Below are 19,306 nucleotides of genomic sequence, written 5' to 3'. Positions count from 1 at the left end.
GAGGATTTTCTCTCTCCTGCTGCCTCTCCCCCATTGTGTGCACATGCACTCTCTCTCAAATAAACAAATACATTTTTTAAAAATTTAAAAAATGTTTGAAAATGTCCATAATAAAAAGAAAAAAAAAATCTATGGATCCTACTATTGCTATTTTACAATTGAAGTAAGCGAGGCTAGGAGAAATTTAATAAGTGCCTTGGAGGAGTGGAGCTGTGACCAGTCAGTCTGGTTACAGAGTGTAATTCCAACAGGTATGTAATAATATTAATATTTAATGAAAAATGATGATACTTTCCTATTCATTCTATTCTAATCCTCTGAGATGTGCATCCCCATCTGGGTTCATCCTCATTGGGTACATCCCCAGTCATCCCCATTACAGCGGTGGAAACAAAAGTCAGAGATGATTTGGGTAGGGTCGCATATTCATTACAGAATGTTGAAACTGAGTGGAATCCAGATTTCTTGACTTCTAGTGAAATGCAAATGCCAGCTCACATGGCCCAAACACTTCACATTTAAAAAGAAGGATGTAGGGCCAGGACTTCTGGATTGGGGTTCCCCATGCACAGTCTCCCCTTGGTCAGCTCAATATGGAAAATGGAGGAAATGACCGCCGCCCAGCCCCTACCAGGGTGGCAAATGCCCCGCAAGGGCTAGCCTCTTCCATTTAAGCAGTGTCACTTATCAGTTGGCATGAAGAGAAAAATGTGGCTAGGGGCCCTCACAAAAAGCAATTTTGAAGGCAAAATGGGGCATGGGGAGGTTCTTACAATGTCATCAGATTTAAACTCACAAAATTTCAACAACTTGAGATAAAAGTCAGGGCATAGGTGGGACGCACTCAGGCCATTCCTGGGAGGCGGCTTTACATTCCTGACCTTTCTCTTGGCAGTTGGGTTGTGGATGGTACACTTTTAGCCCTAACTTCTCAGAAGCAGCCTGCATTATCCATTAGGGCCTGTCCATCCAGTTCAAGTTCACAGTGATAAATCTCATAGCCTCCAAGGGTCCTCACAAAGCTGGGTGTGGTGTGCTGATAGCATGCATGATTAAGTGCTTTCCTGTGTCAAATATAGCTGTAATATACTACAAACAGGCAGTCGAGTTTTATACAAACTGATCTGGCTGCTATCAGCTGCTCTGACATTTTATACTAATACTTAAAATAAATCTAGAAACAGGAAAGAAAGTACAGAATTATTGTTTTAAGCAGCCTGTGTGAGCTTATCTTCAAAGTGGCAGAGGTTCTATTGTATTTAGAGAAACTGCTCACTCCACTGGCATAAAGGTTAGTAGCAAGACGGCCACCACCGCGAAGAGCCAGTTTCCCACGTGAGCGCTGGCCTCACAGCACAGTGCTTGTCCCTGGCCAGAGGCTCCGTCCACTTTTCATTTTCTTTTTGCACACCTGAAGACCTTACAGTGCACCTGAAAACACCAGATACCTTTTAGAAGTAATTTAGAATTTCTCCTTAAAACAAACCAAGCCATCGTGATGTTAAGGGTCATACTTAAAGTCTGAAAGCATTTCCCCTTTTAAAATATCGGTCTTGACCTCTATGTGCGGTGTCTTTGCATGTGCATATCTCACAGCTGAAAACAAAAGGAAGCTTGTGCTTTTCTGGATTTTCTTTTTGGAATGAGAGTCTGAAGGAGAAGTGCCCCATGAAATAGAAACCTAGTTTTTTTTTTTTCCTAAAGATTGCATTTATTTATTTGAGAAAGAGAGAGTAAGCAGGGGGAGGAGCAGAGAGAGAGGGACAAGGGCATACTCGCTGAGTGTAGCACCTGATGTGGAGCTTCCTCCCATGACCCTGAGATCACGACTTGAGTGAAAATCAAGAGTTGGACGCCCAACTGACTGAGCCACCCAGGTGCCCCAGAAACCTAGTTTTTGACAGAGAACATAGAAATCATGTCACTCATCCAGTAATTCTCAACTCTGGCAATGCATTAGAATCAGTTGGGGAGCTTTTAAAGCTATTGGTGCCAAGGACCCATTTACCAGAGTCCAATTTAACAGTTTTGGAAATTTCTAGGGGCATTGATATGTTTAAAAATCTCTGTAGGTGGTTCCAATGGGCAGTCAGAGTGGAAAAACCATTTATTTATTATAGTGACTCATTAAACAGAAGTGGCTTCTGAGGGCCAGAAAAGAGGGCCTGCTGGGGTCTCCTAGAAGGTGTGGGGCATTACCAGGCTGGGACCAAGTGCTCCATTCAGCAGTCTTTATTTGACACTATAACTTATTGGTACCCTGAAATAAATCTACAAATGGACTGAATGCTAAATACCTACTTAAATTTGCAATCGTAGGGCTGGGTCTCTTGCTCATAACTTTATTTCATAATTCAAATTACTATTTTTCTGTAGACATAATAATAAAAGGATTTTCTTTTTATTTTGTCATTTCTGGGAACTCTATTTCTTGGTTCCTCCTTCCTCTCTCAAAACAACTTTGTATAGGTTTGAGTTATGAAAGACTTTAGAAGACTTATGTTCATTTTCACTTTGTAAAGTTGAATCAGTAACTAAAAATAACATGGCAGAGGTAGCACAGAGAAGAACTGAATTAAGTTGGGTGGCTTCACATTGAGTGAATTTTATTCACTTCTGATTTTATTTGTAAGAATAAGAAAGCCTGTTACTCTTTCTGTGCTAATATTCTCATTTTGGTGAACATTTTCAAGATTTTCTACCAAGTATGTAATATTATATGTATATTATATATATATGATTACAGAGATTATACCTCCAGGATTTTCTGGGATACTCATGTTTTAAATACCTTATCTTTATATTCATATAAAAAGTAAGAAGGACCTAGAAATTTCAATATTTTGGTATCCAAATCATGTCTCAGAGATTATACTTGAAGTGTTATACAAATTCATGGGCAGCTCATGTGTTCCAATTTTTGGTTTGGGAAAAATGGTCACTTGATAGATTCTTCCATGAGGCTGATGGAACCTGTTCAGGGCCCTAAGCTGTAGATGTGGGTCACTGCTGGCCTGGAGATGGTAACTCCTGCTCTTCTGAATCTATCTACTCACCTGTGGGGAGCGAGTGACTCCTGTGGTCGGCATGACAGCACAGTGCAGGGGCCCAAAAGCTGCTCTTGTAAGCATGTACCCAGCTGGCACATCCTAAAAACAGTAGTGGGAGCTGATGAGACTGCTTTGGATAGTCATGAGCCACTCTTCATTCTTCATCCCCTTTGGTTATGTAGCTGACTTTACTCCCTGACTCTTCCCATATCACTTCTTCTACTATCTCAACCCCATCTTCTCTGTGCTCCGGAGCCTTACTGTGTCTGGAATTAGGCCTGGCCAGCCATTATGGCAGCAGCCTTTTCACTGTCTTTCCTGCTTCACGTTGTCTTGCCATTCCTTATTCACCACCAGCAGCATCTGGTCATGTTCCTCTCATCATCAAAAAACAGAAAATTCATGAAAGGCCTCAGTACCTCCTCTACTTACTTTCCAGTGCCAGCCCTCAGGCTCACCCTTGGCCTTTCTTTGGGCTCACTCTTTGCAGTCCAGGATACTGGTTCTCAAACGTGGCTGCACACAAGATCACAGATGTCTGTGTCCTTACCCCAGAGGTCCTATTCATTAATCTGGAGTGCAACGAGAGCATCGAATCCTCCTTAAGCTCCCCAGGTGATTCTGATGGGTAGCTGATTTGGAGAACCTCTGCTCACTGTTTGTCAGCCACTTGCATGTTGGCTCCTCTCCTGGCCTTTGCTCCCTGACCTGAATGTCCTCTCCCACCCACTTCTTTTGGAAATCTGTCCACAGCTTACTCACAAGAGGAGGCTATCCAAGAGTTCAGTGTTAGCTATGGCGCAAGCCAGCCAATGGGAAATTCAAGGGAGAGTCCACACTTAGAGGGCTAGCAAGTCATCATTTTGTAAGAATATGAGAGGAAAGATGTTAGGTGGAGAAGGGCCCTCCCTCATGGAAAATGGCCTTTGTCCTTTAGTTCTGGCTGGCTGTGATTCTAGACCATGTTCTTTAATACAAAGTAAGGTTGGAAAGGAGATACTTTGGACAGCCTGGAGGCCATTCCATTCTTGAACTTCTGTGTCCTCTATGAATTCTTTCCACAGCTTATGTGCTTACGCTCAATGTCGCCCACCCACCCCATGTATTACAGAGAGACAGAGTGCTCAGGCCTCCAGGTCTGAGGTGCTATTGGGGGTAGGAAGAGTGGAGACAAGCAATTTTTTTGCTGACAGTCTTCATCTTGGCATTAATGGCACCACTCTCTTTAAATAGGTTAGACTAAACAGTTCCCGTAAGTTAAAGATGGAGCAAGAAAAAAAGGTGTCCTGTCCAAGTTTAGGTCCCCGTGTAACTGCAGACTGTCTGTGTTTGACCAATACAACCTTCAGAACATTTTAGCATTTTAGAACTAGAAGTGACATCACAGGTCCCATTCTCTCATAAAAAGGTAAATTTCAGGGTCTCCTGGGTGGCTCAGTCAGTTAAGTGTCTGCCTTTGGCTCAGGTCATGATCCCAGGGTCCTGGGACTGAGCTCCAAGGCGGGCTCCCTGCTTGGCAGGGAGTCTGCTTCTCCTTCTTCCTGTGCCCACACCCCACTCCCCCTGCCCCCCACCTCATGCTCTCTCTCTCTTTCTCTCTCTCTCTCTCAAAAAAAAAAGAGGTAAATTTCAAGCTACAGAGTGGTCCAGTGACTCAGATTTTCAGAGCTGGTTTAGCAGCAGAGTTGTAATGAACTTTTCAGGTTTTCACAGGACACCAGCCTTCCAAACTGCATCAGGCATGACTTCCCTGATCAAAATCAGAGCAGGTGCTAATTTATTCCATCTTGCCATTTCTGTCTTTAAAGTACTTAACTGGATGTCAGAAACATGTATCACTTCTGAAAGGACAAATTTGCAACAAAAATACAGGAGAACATTTTCATCAGGACACCTTTGCTGTTCTGTATCTTAACAGTTGCCTCTGAACTTGGATGTAACTTGCAGAGGTAAAGCATGAGGACTGATAGTATAAGGAGAGGAATCAATGTGTTAGGGATGAAGGTATTGCAGTTATTTCCAAAGAATGGACCTGTAAGTTTGTAGGATTGAACCAAACGGATATCCTAAATTCCTACTTGAAAAGAGAAAGAGTGAGTTTTTTCACCTTGTGGGTTTACATGTGGTGGATAGTGCTGTCTCTTTATTGTTTACAGAGAGGGTAAGGGGGCTTGTAATGAAATCAGTACTAAGCAAGCAGCATGGGCAGAGCTGGATAACATCAAAACTACTAGGAAAAATATTTCCACAAAAAGAAAGGAATTCACCAAAAGGAAGAATTGAGTAACTTTAAGATATTTAATGTTATTTCCTCTTCTGCCTCTCAGCCTGAGCTTTTCTCTTTAATCAACTCACAAATAGGAAGTGCTGGATGGTGATCAAGCATAAAACTAAACCGGGCCACTCATCTACCTGTTGTTTTTTTTTTTTAACACAAACTCACACCAGGGTAGGTTTTAATGCCACTTGTCTCTAATCACATCATCCACACTGACAGCTTCCTAGTACGTGAAATATTTGGGTCTAGCAGCCATGAGCCTCGTTTATAATCCAGACCTCACCTGTGAGGTGAAAATGGCTCAGGTGATCACACTAAACAAACCAAGTACCTCCTCAGTCCGAATTTCACCAAATGCCTTTGAGGTGAATCAGTCACAGGCTCCACAAGCAGAAGGGAGGGGCATGGGTGGCGCACAGACGACATTGTTCAGAGATAGATGTTGATTAGATGGCCCCTAGCACTGGGGGTCAATCTGTCCAGGTTTAGAGGATTGCTCTGCTGGGACACCGCCTGTAGAGCAGGACAATGCTTAATACAGCTTAGACCTGCAGCCTTAAACTGGACAGAACCTAAACAGATAACCTTTGGGAAGATCCTTAACCTGAATCCCTCAGTACCTGCAAGGAAGTCACTGTAAGATTAGAAAATGTAATTACATCTGATAAAGTGATTGCCAAGACATTGTTTGAAGAGGGGGCTTTATCAGCCCTATTGTGTGAAGGTTAATGGAGACCTGGATCTCCAGCCACTGGTCTCTCACCTCCAATAGAAAGAAATCTGATTATATTAGTAGGTTGAGAAAGTAGCTCAACAGTCCTTAGAGTTCTAACACTTTACAGTTTACTCCATTTGGCATAAGCTAGCCATGGAATCACACAAATCTGAACCCACATTACTGTGAGATCTGTCTGCGGATGTGAGACCCTCTAGACTGGCTATAGGTTCACGGGTGCGCCTCTGTGCTCCTCCCTACCTGAGCTCATGTTTGCAGAGCCCTGACTTCATTATGTTACAGTTCTGTTCCTCTGACTTCCTTCCCCGTGGAGATGGAAAGACACTTGAAAGACAGGCACTCACTTATTTTGTATTCCCAGAGCCTAGCACAGATTTTGTTTTATGAGTCAATTCCCATATGACTGCTGACCTGATTCAAACCTGCTCAGAAAAATCTTGGATTTTCCCATTGGTGAATATTGGAGAGGTGGGCAAGGGTTAAGTGGACCCGGGGAATCCATGAGGACTTCTCCCTCTCCCTCCCCCCCCCCCACCCCACTGCCCCTATGAATGGGTTGACTATTTCCTAAGCTCTGGGGGGAGGAGGAGGACAAGGTGGGTGGGGGCAGAAGGAGGAGAGAAAATCCCCTAGAGAAAGGATATTGTTTACGCCATTTTTGAACTGGATGGAATCATCTAATCCAAAGACCTCATTTCACAGATGGGGAAACAGAGCTCAAACGAGTCATATGGAAGGATTATAACTTAACTTATTATTTTTTTACTATATCATGACAAAGCTTCCATGGGACATTCAGTCACCCATACCACCTAAGTATTCACTGAGGCTGGTGAAGGGAATGTAGTGTTTACCTAGATAGCATACATATTTCTATTTGTTTACAATCAGAGAGGAAAAAGGATAGCACTTTAATGAATCAGGGGATTGGCTATAGATCTAAAGAATTGAGTCCCAGAGGATCTTAAAAATAAATATTGTGTTAGACACATAAAAAGGAGACATTTTAAGTTAAGAAGATCATAATACGATTTAGAAAATGTCACCCAAGTTGTGTTCATCCAAATTAGGTTTGATCAGAAATCCCTTTCACAAAGATGGCACTGAAGGTGAAGAGGAAGGCTGTACCCCTCCCAATGCCGAAGCCAAAGCATAGGCTTTGAAGGCCAAGAAAGCCGTGCTGAAATGTATCCACAGTCACAGAAAAGAGAAGATCCACACGTCACCTACCTTCTGACAGCCAAAGCACCGTCTCTCCAAAGCCAGCCCAAATATCCTTGAAAGCACGCCCCCAGGAGAAACAAGCTTGACCACTATGCCATCATCAAGTTCCCCCTGACCACTGAGTTAGCCATAAAGAAAATAGAAGACAACAACACACTTGTGTTCACTGTGGATGTCAAGGCCAACAAGCACCAGATCAAATAGGCTGTGAAAAAGCTCTATGACATTGAGGTGGCCAAGGTCAACAGCCTGATCAGGCCTGATGGAGGGAAAGCAGGTGTTCCACTGTCACCTGACTATGATGCTTTGGATATTGCCAACAAAATTGGGATCATCTAACTGAGAAACTGAGTCCAGCCGACTAAATCTAAATACAAATTTTTTTTCACCAAAAAATAAACTTAGATTTGCTCAAATGGTCCTAGTAGGAGAAATATGTGTTACGGTTTTTACTTCATCTCCCTTCTCCTATTTCCACCTTTTCCACAGAGCTGAGTCCTAATGGGCCCCCACTAGATCTGAGTAGGTGTTATCAGTAGGTCTCCCATCACCCCAACCCCCACAGAGGAAAGGAAGAAATACAACTTCAGCAAATGTGGAAAGCAGTTCTCAACTCTCAACTAGTCAGTGTATAAAAGGAGGGGTTGTTAAGAAGAGGTCCACCTGTTACTAACAGATCCTGGAAGAAGTGTGCCGTGAGTGCAAGCTCAAGGACCAAGGTCAAGGACTATCCCTAAATGTTTGTTATCAACACAAAATACAAATAACTTACTTGTATATAGCACTTCTATCTGTACTAGGTCTCTTTGCTCCTCAACAATATCCTAGTGAGGATGATAGGACAGCTATAACCTCATTTTATAGATGGAGGAAGGGGTAAACAGAAAGGTTAAGCAATCAGTCCATGGTCACCCAAGAAAGGGGAGTGTCAAGGCTGGGATGCTTTTCTTCCAATTACACTTCACAGGCTCCCTGACCAGGTATAGAAATACATTTCTGCAACTCATCCCTTTTCAAAGGAATCAGCGCAGGAGACCCCAAGACCCAGCCTCTCCTTTCTGTGAAGCCCCAAGTCCAGCAGCCATTCTTGTCTTGGGTCTTGTACCAAGGTCAGTCTGTACCAAGATCCTCTGACTCAGATAGGGAGGAAAGAGCAGAGGGCACAACCACAGAACACATTGGCAATGACATTTCCCGCTTCTCTGTGGAAACTATCAACAAGCAATGTAAAACCTCCCTGCCCGTAAGAAGGCAGCATCCTTCTCCACCTAGGAGGTGAGATATGAAGTAGATGATTTCCAGGCAACTTTCCATGATCCCAGCGCCTGACTAACTATTCCCAGGTGGCTGGTTCTCCTGTCCTTGTGCAGTCGGTGGCAATACAAAGATGTCACGTGACCCAAAAATTTGTGCACAGTGAGAACACTTGGTAGCCATACAGTTGTTTTAGTCCTGGGATTTAAAAATCCACTTAGCATTAACACCCATTCCCCTGCTTCTTTAAAGCAAAGCAATTTCTTGCAATTGAAGTTGGTCTTTAAATTCCTTTTAAAATGAAAATATTTGCATAAAACTCATCAAAGCATCTTCCGTCTGTGTGAAACATTCTTAATAATTCCAAAGGTGGCTTTGCAGATAAGCCATGGGCCCTAGGTTGGCAATTCCAGGCATAGTTTTTCCCACGTCATCTCTCCAGAAATATGTGCTATAGTCTTTACACTTAATAAAAATCAGAGCAAGGTTGAAAGATTTTTAGCGTCCTCAACTCGGATCGAGGAGCCTGTAACCCATCCTTACTTACACTCCAGCAGGGTGGCAGCCCAGGCAGTGAAAGCAGAACCATCCTCAGGGGTACAGTCCTGGAGACTGAAAATGAAGGGAAAACTGGGATTTAACCAGCTTGTCTTTGCATTTGCCACAATGGGACATTGTTAGGCCTGGGCTCCATGAAACAATAGACTTCGATAGGACATAATACCCATTTAGGACAGGTTTACATCCTACCTCTTCAAGCACGCTGAGCTCCCTTTCAATTTGCTCTTGCTGCACACAATGTATGTGTAACAGATTATTTATTCTAACTCTCTTCCTGTTCTCCCTCCCCCGTGTCTTTCCTTCTAGACTTCCAGTAAGTCCAGGGTGCTTTTTGTCTCTTGAAATGCTGGGTGATTTTTCATGAGAAATCAACAGCTGGAACACACAGCATTGCTTTCTCCGGTCATTTAAATGAGATGGGTGCCTTGCATGAGTGGATTCTAAGGGCTGGTCTGTTTGAATGTGCTTATACCCCAATTTCTCCAAGTATGAAATCACCCCCAGATCAAATTCTTGGTTGCATTAGATGAAGAATCTACCATTTATTAACAAAGGGTCGTTCTCATTTTTAAGGGGGAATGCGTTACAAATATAAAACATCCAAGCCTTCATAATTTTTCCAAAGACTATAATCTACGAAGAGAAAAATGAAAGAATAAAACTGTACTTATAAAGAGGCTTGTTGTAGCATAAGCTTGAATATACTATTCTTATCCAATGTTATAAAACTTTTATAAGGTGGTCAGTTCTGGAGCTACTTTATGGGATAATGTGAGAACTCTGCTGGTAAATGAATAATGTCACAGACGAAAGTAGAGTGTGAATAGTTTATTCCATGACAGAAACTAGGAGAAACCATACCTGCATGTGGACAAAGACTGCAAGGTAATAGCTAAGAACAAAAATAGTTGTAGTAAGAAGGGGAATTCTGACCCTTTTTAAAAATTTTTATTTAAATTCTAGTTAGTTAACATAGTGTTATATTAGTCTCAGGTGTACAATATAGTGATTCTATACTTCCATACAACACCTGGTGCTCATGACTAGGGCCCTACTTAATCCCCTTCACCAATGTCACCCATCCCCCCACCCCAGTAACCATCAGCTTATTCTCTCTAGTTAAGAGTCTGTTTCTTGGTTTCTCTCTCTCTCTTTTTTTTCCCCCTTGCTCATTTGCTTTGTTTCTTAAAGAGAATTATGACTCTTTAAAAATCTTTATTTTTAACCTTTTAAATCATTTTATTAAGAAAAAGATTCCACGAGAATAGGGCAATTCCTGTGGGAATGACAATTTATTCTTCGGATCTGGAATATAGTTTATTGTACAGGCATCCTTTGCTTTGCTATTGCAAGTTGACTTGGAAGTAATCACCAAGAACTTCTGGAAAGCACAGTGAGGGGCCCGGGAACTAGGATTACTATTAGTTTTCCTGTGAAGTTGTTATAAAGGGTAAAGGAGCAAATTAACAAGTCAGTCCATTATCTCCCACCCAGTGAATATTAGATACTCATTTTAGAGAGAGGGGGGTCAGATGTTAAATGAAATTACTCAAGGTCACTTGGTGAGGAAATAAATAGGCTAAGAGTTCGAGCCCCAGTTTAGGCTCCAGAGGCCATATTCTTCCCCTTATATCACCATGCTGCCCAAAATATGTTTGCTAAGAGCACACCTTCCCATTTCCCAAATGGAACACAACTCCATTAGACCAGAGAGGAATATTTCACGCTCGGGCAGTGCCAGGATGGGTCATAATCAAGGGTGCTTTTCGTGCTTCTTTTCACATACTTAAATATATTTCATATACTCTTATTTGATCTCTGCAACAGAACTATCTCCATTTACAGTGGGAACCGAGGCAGAGAGAAGTTAGCCACTTGTGCTGGATTATACAGTTTGTAAGCGGCAGAGCCGAGATTTGGAATACCATCAGTGCTAAAAAACATACCCGCAAAATAAATTTTCTGCTATTCTTGGATCTAAAGCAAACCAGAAGAGAAAGATACAGTCAAGAAACATAAAGAAAAAAAAGGAAAAAAAAAAGATGTCCTTAGTTGTTTTTTTTTTTAACTCTGGTTCACCAAAGAAGGTGTTAAAGGGTGGATTCTCTGAGGGAAGTGCCTGACTTATCAGGGAGATAAGCTAATTGTGGCTTTCCTTGTGATTGAAGCTTACCTACCCCCCAGCTCTCTCAGTAACTACTAGAAATGCAAGGTTACCCTTCCCCCACCTCTTCCCTGGGAAAAACCAATTCCCTCACTTCCATTCTCAGGTAGATCTTACGTCTTTAATGCTCTGTTTTACTCTTACATGAAAAGAACCTTTTGCCTGAGACCCACAGTTGGAATAGATTTTATATATGAGCCAACACACTCAACTGCAAGAAAGTTTCATGAAACATAATTTATCTTCTTATCCACTCCAATATATGTCTGATTAAAAGAATTCTAAATTGACTGCAGGACCACAGATTGGAAAACTCTGGGTAGGAATCCTAACCTCAGCTTCTCCCAGAGAGTTCTGGAACTGTGCCCTCAAACATGCATCTCTAGAATATCCTCTGCACTGTCATAATCTCCTGGCTCAAGATGAATTCAACTCTGCGATGTTCTGCCATAACAAACATCTTCCCAATCAGCCTTGAAAACTTGGAAAGGCTGGCTGAGAAGGTTTTCAGGGCAGAGGATATTTCCTTTTTTCCTTCCTGTTTTCTCTGCATCAAATACTTGATGAATTAACAGTTGGCCTTTGAGCTTGTTAAATATAGGGTGTGAGGATCCTGGTGGAGCTTTCTGCTGTTGGTAGGTACAAACCCTCTGTTCAGGGAAATGGAGAAGGAAGGAGAACATGTGAAAACACGAGCCCACACTTGATGTTAGCTGCACACTCACCTCTCTTAGCCTCCTGCAAGGAAGGAAGGTGGAAACCTTCTCCTTGGATGGAAATGAGAAGCCTTCACTACAGGAACTAGCACTTTTACATCCCACAAGGGTACAGGTAGTCTCTCATTTGCCTTGTCACTAGGGAGTATGTGCTCACTAAGGAAGGAGTCTTACGTTGTAGGACTACACGAAACATTTGTTAAGTGATAAGTTGATTTGTTGACCATGCAGATAGGAGTGCAAAGAGTACTGCATGATCAACACTGGTTAGAAATGTGGAAGGCTTTTCTACCTAAGCCATAAGCATAAGGAGAATTTCAGAGCTGGAAGGTCCTTAAGATCACCTGGTTCCAGATGTGTGGTAGATATGAGGAAGCCCAAGTTCAGGGAGTAAGCTCTCCAAGGTCCTGTAGTGGGAAAACTGGGTTTTTTTCCCCTTTACCAATGCTGTCTATACTCCCTGGATTTTCTTCCTCTCCTGATTCTGCACTTTATCCCCCTAAGAACACATTGTCACACCCTGAGACCCAGCTTCTGTTTAGAATATATGGTTACATTGTTCTAGCGATTTTTGAGAAAGGAAGGAAAGGAAAGGTGTGAAATTTGAGTAGGAGACACATACTTGTAACAGCATTAAGTTAACAATATTACACGGTATGAAGCTTTCCAAGCTCCTACCTTCCACGTAGAATTAATCATCTTTACTTCTGTGCTGTTACTGGGCAGAACTTCCAACTCTGTGGTTCACTCATTTTTTTTTTAGTATAGATTTTATTTATTTATTTTTGCGAGAGAGAGAGTACACTTGTGTGCATGAGTGGGGGGCGGGTAGGGGCAGAGGGAGAAGCAGACTTCCCGCTGAGCAGGGAGCCTGATGCAGGACTCGATCCCAGGGTCCTGGGATCATGACCTGAGTTGAAGGCAGACGCTTAACTGACTGAGCCACCCAGGCACTCTCCACTGTTTGATTTTAAAATGAGACATGTAGAATGCACACGTACAGGGCAAGAAACAGAGTATTTGGAACAAACAGAATATTTGGAGTATTTATTTGGAATCCAGAAAACTCAAAATATTCATTTATTCATTCATTCATTCATTCCACAAATACGCCAGGGAGTGGAAACATGAAATGAAAAAATGACACATTTTCTTACTGAAAGCACAGTAGGTAAACAGTTGATTACAACATAGATAATAATGGCCATGATGGAGCTATGGATACCAACATAACATTGTGGGATTTCATGGGGGGCAACAAATTCTGTCTGGGAAAGTCATAAGAAGGTTCAAAAAAAGGTGATGTTAAAACTTTGACATAATTGTACAGAAGATCCAAAAGACTCTACAAAATAACTGTTAGAACTAAGAAGTAAGTTTAAAGTTTAGGGTATAAAGTCAATATGAAAAATGTATTCTTTTTAAATTTTTTTTAAAGATTTTATTTATTTATTTGAGAGAGAGCAAGAGAGCACAAGTGAGGGGGAGGGGCAGAGGGACAAGCAGATTCCTGGCTGAGCAGGGAGCCCGACGTCAGGCTCTATTACAGGACCCTGGGATCATGCTCTGAGCCGAAGGCAGATGCTTAACGGAATGAGCCACCCAGGTGGCCCTGAAAAGTGTATTTCTATATACTGACAACAAAAATAAAACAATAAAATTAAATTATACTCTTTACTCTATACTAAACTAAAACAGCCTTGCAGAGAGACATTAATGAGGACATAGATGAGTGGAAAGATAACCATATTTTTGATTGGAAGGTTCAATTTTATTAAAAAAGAGATCAATTATCTCCAAATTGATTTTTTTTAAGATTTTATTTATTTATTTGACAGAGAGATAGAGAGAGAGCATAAGTAGGCAGAGAGGCAGGCAGAGGGAGAGGGAGAAACAGACTCCCGTTGAGCAGGGAGCCCGACGTGTGGCTCCATCCCAGGACCCTGGGATCATGACTTGAGCTGAAGGCAGCCGTTTAACCGACTGAACCACCCAGGCGCCCCAATTATCTCCAAATTGATTTATCAATTCAGTGCAATACTAATCAAAATCCACCAGGATCTTCAGTTTTATTATTTTTTATTGTTAGTTTTTATTTTTTGATAGTCACACATCTGCCTTTATTGTGAGCAGCAGGTGGGACACCTCCAATAATAGTTAAAAAATTAATTTAAGGTGAGCCTGGGTGGCTCGGTTGGTTAAGTGTCTGCCTTCGACTCAGGTCATGATTTCGGCGTCTCTAGATTGAGCCCCATGTCAAGCTCCTTGCTCAGCAGGGAGTCTGCTTCTCCCTCTCCTTCTGCCCTTCCCCCTGTTCGCGCTCTCTTTCTCTCTCTGTCTCTCTCTCAAATAAATAAATGAAATCTTAAAAAAAAAATTAATTTGAAAAGGCAGGGATTCGGTGAAGCCATCCATTTGGAACTGCTGGGGTCTCATATATAAATACCAATCCAGAGCAACAGGAAGAGGACTCCAAAGCCAATGTAGAACAAGGTCACCAAGATCAGGGGGTCTTTGTAGATATCCCAAGTGTACCTGGTGGAGGTAACCTCATAAACGAAGAACCAGGTGGTGAAGCACATGCCAGTGGCCAATAGCCCCATGGTCAGATGTGGAAGACAGCTGGCTTTCCTGGGCCAGTGTATCTGCTCATAGCCTCAAGCTCCATTTTGTGGGGTACAGAGTAATACTCCACTCTGCCATCAGAATAACACGCTGGCAGGAGCTTCTTTTAATTTTATTTCTTTCTTTTAGAAATTGATAAGATGATTGTAAAAATGTTTATGAAAATGCAAATGACTTTAATAGTCACAATAATCTTGAAAAAAAAAGAACAAAAAATGTAAAGCTATAGTAATTAAGACAGTATGGCATGGGTGTAAATAGAACAAATAGATCAATGGAAAAGAATAAAAACTTCTAAAATCTGCTCATCAAATGACACTGCTAAGAACATGTGAAGAGAAACCACAATCTGAGAAAAATGTTTGCAGGGAAAATATTTGCAGGACTTGATTTAGAATATGTAATCTTGTAGGTCAACAATATGAAGAATGACCCAATTGAAAAATGGGCAAAAGACTCAAACGAGTATGTCACAAAAAAAGATATACACATAGCCAGCAGGCTCAGGAAAAGTTAGTTATCAGGGAATATCACTAGTTATCAGGGAAATGCAAATAAAAACCACAATGAAGTACATCTTACACTCATTAGGAGTGAAAATACCAAATGTTGACAAGGATGTAGAGCAACCAGACCTCTCATACATTGCTGGAGGGTGATAAGATGGTGCGCTACTTGACAGTTCTTTACAAGGTTAAACATAACATATAGCTGATGACCCAGCCATTCCTAAGAACTATGAAGACCTATATCCACAAAAAGACTTGTAGAAAAAATGTTCATAGAAGCTTCATTCATAATAGCTTCAAACTAGAAACAACACAAGTGGCAATCATCAAGAACAGGAATAAACAAATAGCTGTTTACTCATACAGTGGAATATTAGACAGTAGTGCAAAGTGATAAACACAACATGGGTGAATCTCATTAATACTATCCTGAGCTAAAGAAGCCAGATAAAAAAATAGTGCATATTGTCTGATTTCCTTTATGGAAAGTTCAGGAAGAGATAACAAACTAATCAAAAGAGATTGCAATCAGAGTAGTGGTTGCAGAGGGAACTTTCTGCATTGATGAGAAATGATCCGTGTCTTGATTTGGATGTTGGTTACACAGTGTGTATATTTGCAAAACTCATCAAACTGTATAGTTAAATCTGTTCATTTTATTGTATGTAAAATAAAAGTAAATTGGATTCTTGAGATGAGTAGAGATTTTCATATTCAGAAGAGGGGAAGAGAATTCTAGGTGGAAGGGACTACTATTGAACAAAGATGATAAATATGATTGACACTTTTTTTTCTGGTCATGATGAGCACTTTTGTGTTGTTATATCACGTGACTTATAGAACTGAAAAGAAAGGGGAAAAAAGAGGGCAAAGTAGTAGCATGGAGCAAGATCATGAAGGACGATTTAGCAGGCTAAGAAGTGAATACTTCTTCATTAGTAAGCAGAAGAGTAATATGATCATAAATACTGGAAGGTTTGTGGGGTAGGGCGAATGGCCTGAAGCAGAGGTTGGCAAGCTTCTTCCATAAAAGACCAGACAATAAATATTTTAGGCTTTGGCGGTCAAGTACTCTCTCTCGTACCTACTCCATTCTGCATGGTAGTGTGAAAGTGGCCATAGGCAATGTGTAAGGGGATGAGCGGCTGGCTGTTCAGGTACAACTTTGTTTATGGACACTGAAATTTTGATTTCATAGAATTTTCATGCATCACAAAATATTACTCTATTTTTTTTCAACCATTAGAAAATGTAAGGACCTTTCTTAGCTTGTGGGTCATCATTATCAGTCATCATATTAGAAAATGGTTCTTTAGGAACTCACCACAAGCCAGAAGCTAGCTGCCCAACCACCACAGGTAGTGATAATGCCCACGATCTCCATTTCATAAATGAGGTACTGATGCCCAGAGAGGTGAAGAAACAGCCCCCGCACAGTGTTGGTGACAGAGCTGAACAGGGACCCATATACCTGTTTACAGTTAGTGCTCCTGTCCATCAGGCCTCCTATAATGCTGATGAAAGGCACAACTGATCAGGAATATGTTTAATGTCATGGATCTATATGTGCCTAGTCACATAAATTTGGAAATAAAAAGCTAAAATAACTAAGAATACGAAGAAAATGGACAAAACCCTAATTATTGTGAGAGACCAACATATTTCTTTTTCTTTCTTTCTTCTTTCTTTCTTTTCTTTTCTTTCTTTCCTTTCTTCCTTCCTTCTTTCCTTTTCTTTCTTTTCTTTTTTATGTAGGAAGTTTTATCTGATAGGACAAGTCTCTGTTTGATGCTCATCTTCAGAATTGTCCTAGCTATGCCTGGCCCTTTAATTTTCCAAGTAAATTTTAGAACTATGTCGAATCCCTTTAAAATGTGTTAGAGTTTTGGCTGTAATCACATTGAATTTATAGGTGAATTTGGGGGAAATTGACACTTCATATACTTGAGTCTCTTCATCCATATTTTGTTAAGTAGAACCTTAACATCTACAGGTTTTGATGCTATATTTTTTAGAACATTTTTAAAAAATATTTTATTTATTCACTTGAGACACAGAGATACAGAGAGAGAGAGAGAGAGAGCATGAGCAGGGAGAGAGGCAGAGGAAGAGGGAGAAGTAGGCTCTCCACTGAGCCAGGAACCTGATGTGGGGCTCGATCCCAGGACCCTGGGATCATGACCTGAGCTGAAGGCAGATGCTTAACCATCTGAGCCACCCAGGTGCCCCTTGATGTTGTTTTGAAGGCAATCTTGTGTTCTTTTATATTTTTTTAGTGGTTATTGTTACTGTATTCAACTGCTCTTCTTTCTTTCTTTCTTCCTTCCTTCCTTCCTTCCTTCCTTCCTTTCTTTCTTTCTTTCTTCCTTCCTTCCTTCCTTCCTTCCTTCCTTCCTTCCTTCCTTCCTTCCTTCCTTCCTTCCTTCCTTCCTTCCTTTCTTTCTTTCTTTCTTTCTTTCTTTCTTTCTTTCTTTCTTTCCTTTCTTTCTTTCCTTCCTCTTCTTTCTTTCTATCTTAATTCCAGTTAGTTAACATACAGTGTCATATTAATTTCAGGTTATACTGATTCAACAATCCTATACAATTCTCAGTGCTCATCATAAGTGTACTCTCAATCCCCTTCACCTATTTCTCCTCTCCCCACTCCCCTTTGATAACCATCTGTTCTCTATGGTTAAGAGTCCATGATTTTGTTTGTCTCTGTTTTTTTTCCTTTGTTCATTTGTTTTGTTTTTAAAATTCCACATATGAGTGAAATCATATGGTATTTGTCTTTTTCTGACTTATCTCATTTAGCTACTCTCTAGCTCCATCCCTGACATATTTCTTAATAGGTAAATTAGTCAAACAAGCAAGACTACAGAGGACTAGACTATCATATTTAATGTGCTTGGTCTGACAGACACTCATGGAACACTTTTTGCCCCCGAAGTGGAAATCATGCAGGCCACAATCAATAAACAGAGTGCAGTAAAGTTAGAAATGCGCAATAAAAGCAAATGAGGAGAAAGAAAGAAAAACCCAGGTGCTGGGAAACTTAACAAATAAAATTAAATATAAGATAAGTTTAACAAAATTGCTCCTGGGTTAAAGAAGAAATCAAAATTGCAATTAAAAAACTTTGCAAGTAAGGGGCACCTGGGTGGGTGGTTGGGCGCCCAACTCTTGATTTCCGCTTGAGTCCTGATCTCAAGCCCTTGTCAGGCTCCTTGCTCAGCAGGGAGTCTACTGGAGATTCTCCTTCCCTTTACAAATGGACAATTGCTTTACATATTAAAATCCACACTAAGCAGCTCTCAGAGATGTCTTTAAAAGAAGAGAGAAACTTGGCCTCTCCCCCATGCCCCTCCCCAACACCACCATGTAAAGATGGACAAGGAGATGGGAGTGACACATCTACAAGCCAAGGAATACAAAGGATTGCCTGCAAGCACTGTGGGCCAGATTGAGAAATAGAACATATTCTCCCTCAGACTTTCCTCAGGGCTCTTCTGCAGCCACCGGGGGGGTCCTGCGGGGAAACACAAGGGGCAGTTTGTGTTTATCCTGACCCTAAATAAGGCAGCCACCTCCCCGAGGCCAGATCTACAGAAATCTTGGGCCAGATCTCAGGGGAATTCGGAAGGGGTGGGAGGGAACTCCTTGGAGGAGTTCTAAGGGGTTCCAAGGAACACCTTGATTTCGGACTCTAGTCTCCAGAATTGTGAGAGAATACATTTCTGTTGTTTAAGCCACCGGGTTTGTGGTAGTTTATTATGCCAGTCCTAGTAAACATACTATGTGAAATTTTATGTCAATACATTTGAAATCCTGGATGATGTGGGTGATCACGTAGGAAATGTAAATGGCTAAAAGTGGCTCATAAAAAGGGGGAAAAAAAACCCCTTGAAATTATGATCCACAATCAGTCCACCAAAAAAGTTGGAGACTGTACAATTTTATTAAAGGAATCTACCTAATCTGCAGAAAAGTAGATAATCCCCATGTTACATGCATATTTCAGTGACAGAAAATGGGATGCTTATAAAGTATTTCTAGAAGGTTAACACACCCTGCTAATAAAGACAGAGAAGGGGGGTACACAAAAATAAGCCAGTAGGAATACCTTATTTATACACGTAATTAGTAAATTTCTAAAAAAAAAATACCAATAAATCCAACCAAGCAATGGGTTAATAAAGTAATAAGC

The 19,306-nt window shown here is 41.2% G+C and overlaps 2 pseudogenes; one reads left to right on the top strand and one right to left on the bottom strand.

Moving 5' to 3' along the window:
• Positions 1-7,161: 7,161 nt before the first annotated feature.
• Positions 7,162-7,627, top strand: LOC118520579 (large ribosomal subunit protein uL23 pseudogene; annotated as a pseudogene).
• Positions 7,628-14,415: 6,788 nt separating this feature from the next.
• Positions 14,416-14,651, bottom strand: LOC118520580 (dolichyl-diphosphooligosaccharide--protein glycosyltransferase subunit TMEM258 pseudogene; annotated as a pseudogene).
• Between the last annotated feature and the right edge of the window lie 4,655 nt (positions 14,652-19,306).

Source organism: Halichoerus grypus, chromosome 5 (genome assembly GCF_964656455.1).
Source record: "Halichoerus grypus chromosome 5, mHalGry1.hap1.1, whole genome shotgun sequence".
In the NCBI taxonomy this organism is placed as follows: Eukaryota; Metazoa; Chordata; class Mammalia; order Carnivora; family Phocidae; genus Halichoerus; species Halichoerus grypus.
The sequence above is the reverse complement of the archived record's forward strand: the minus strand, read 5'-3'. Positions and strand labels throughout refer to the sequence as shown.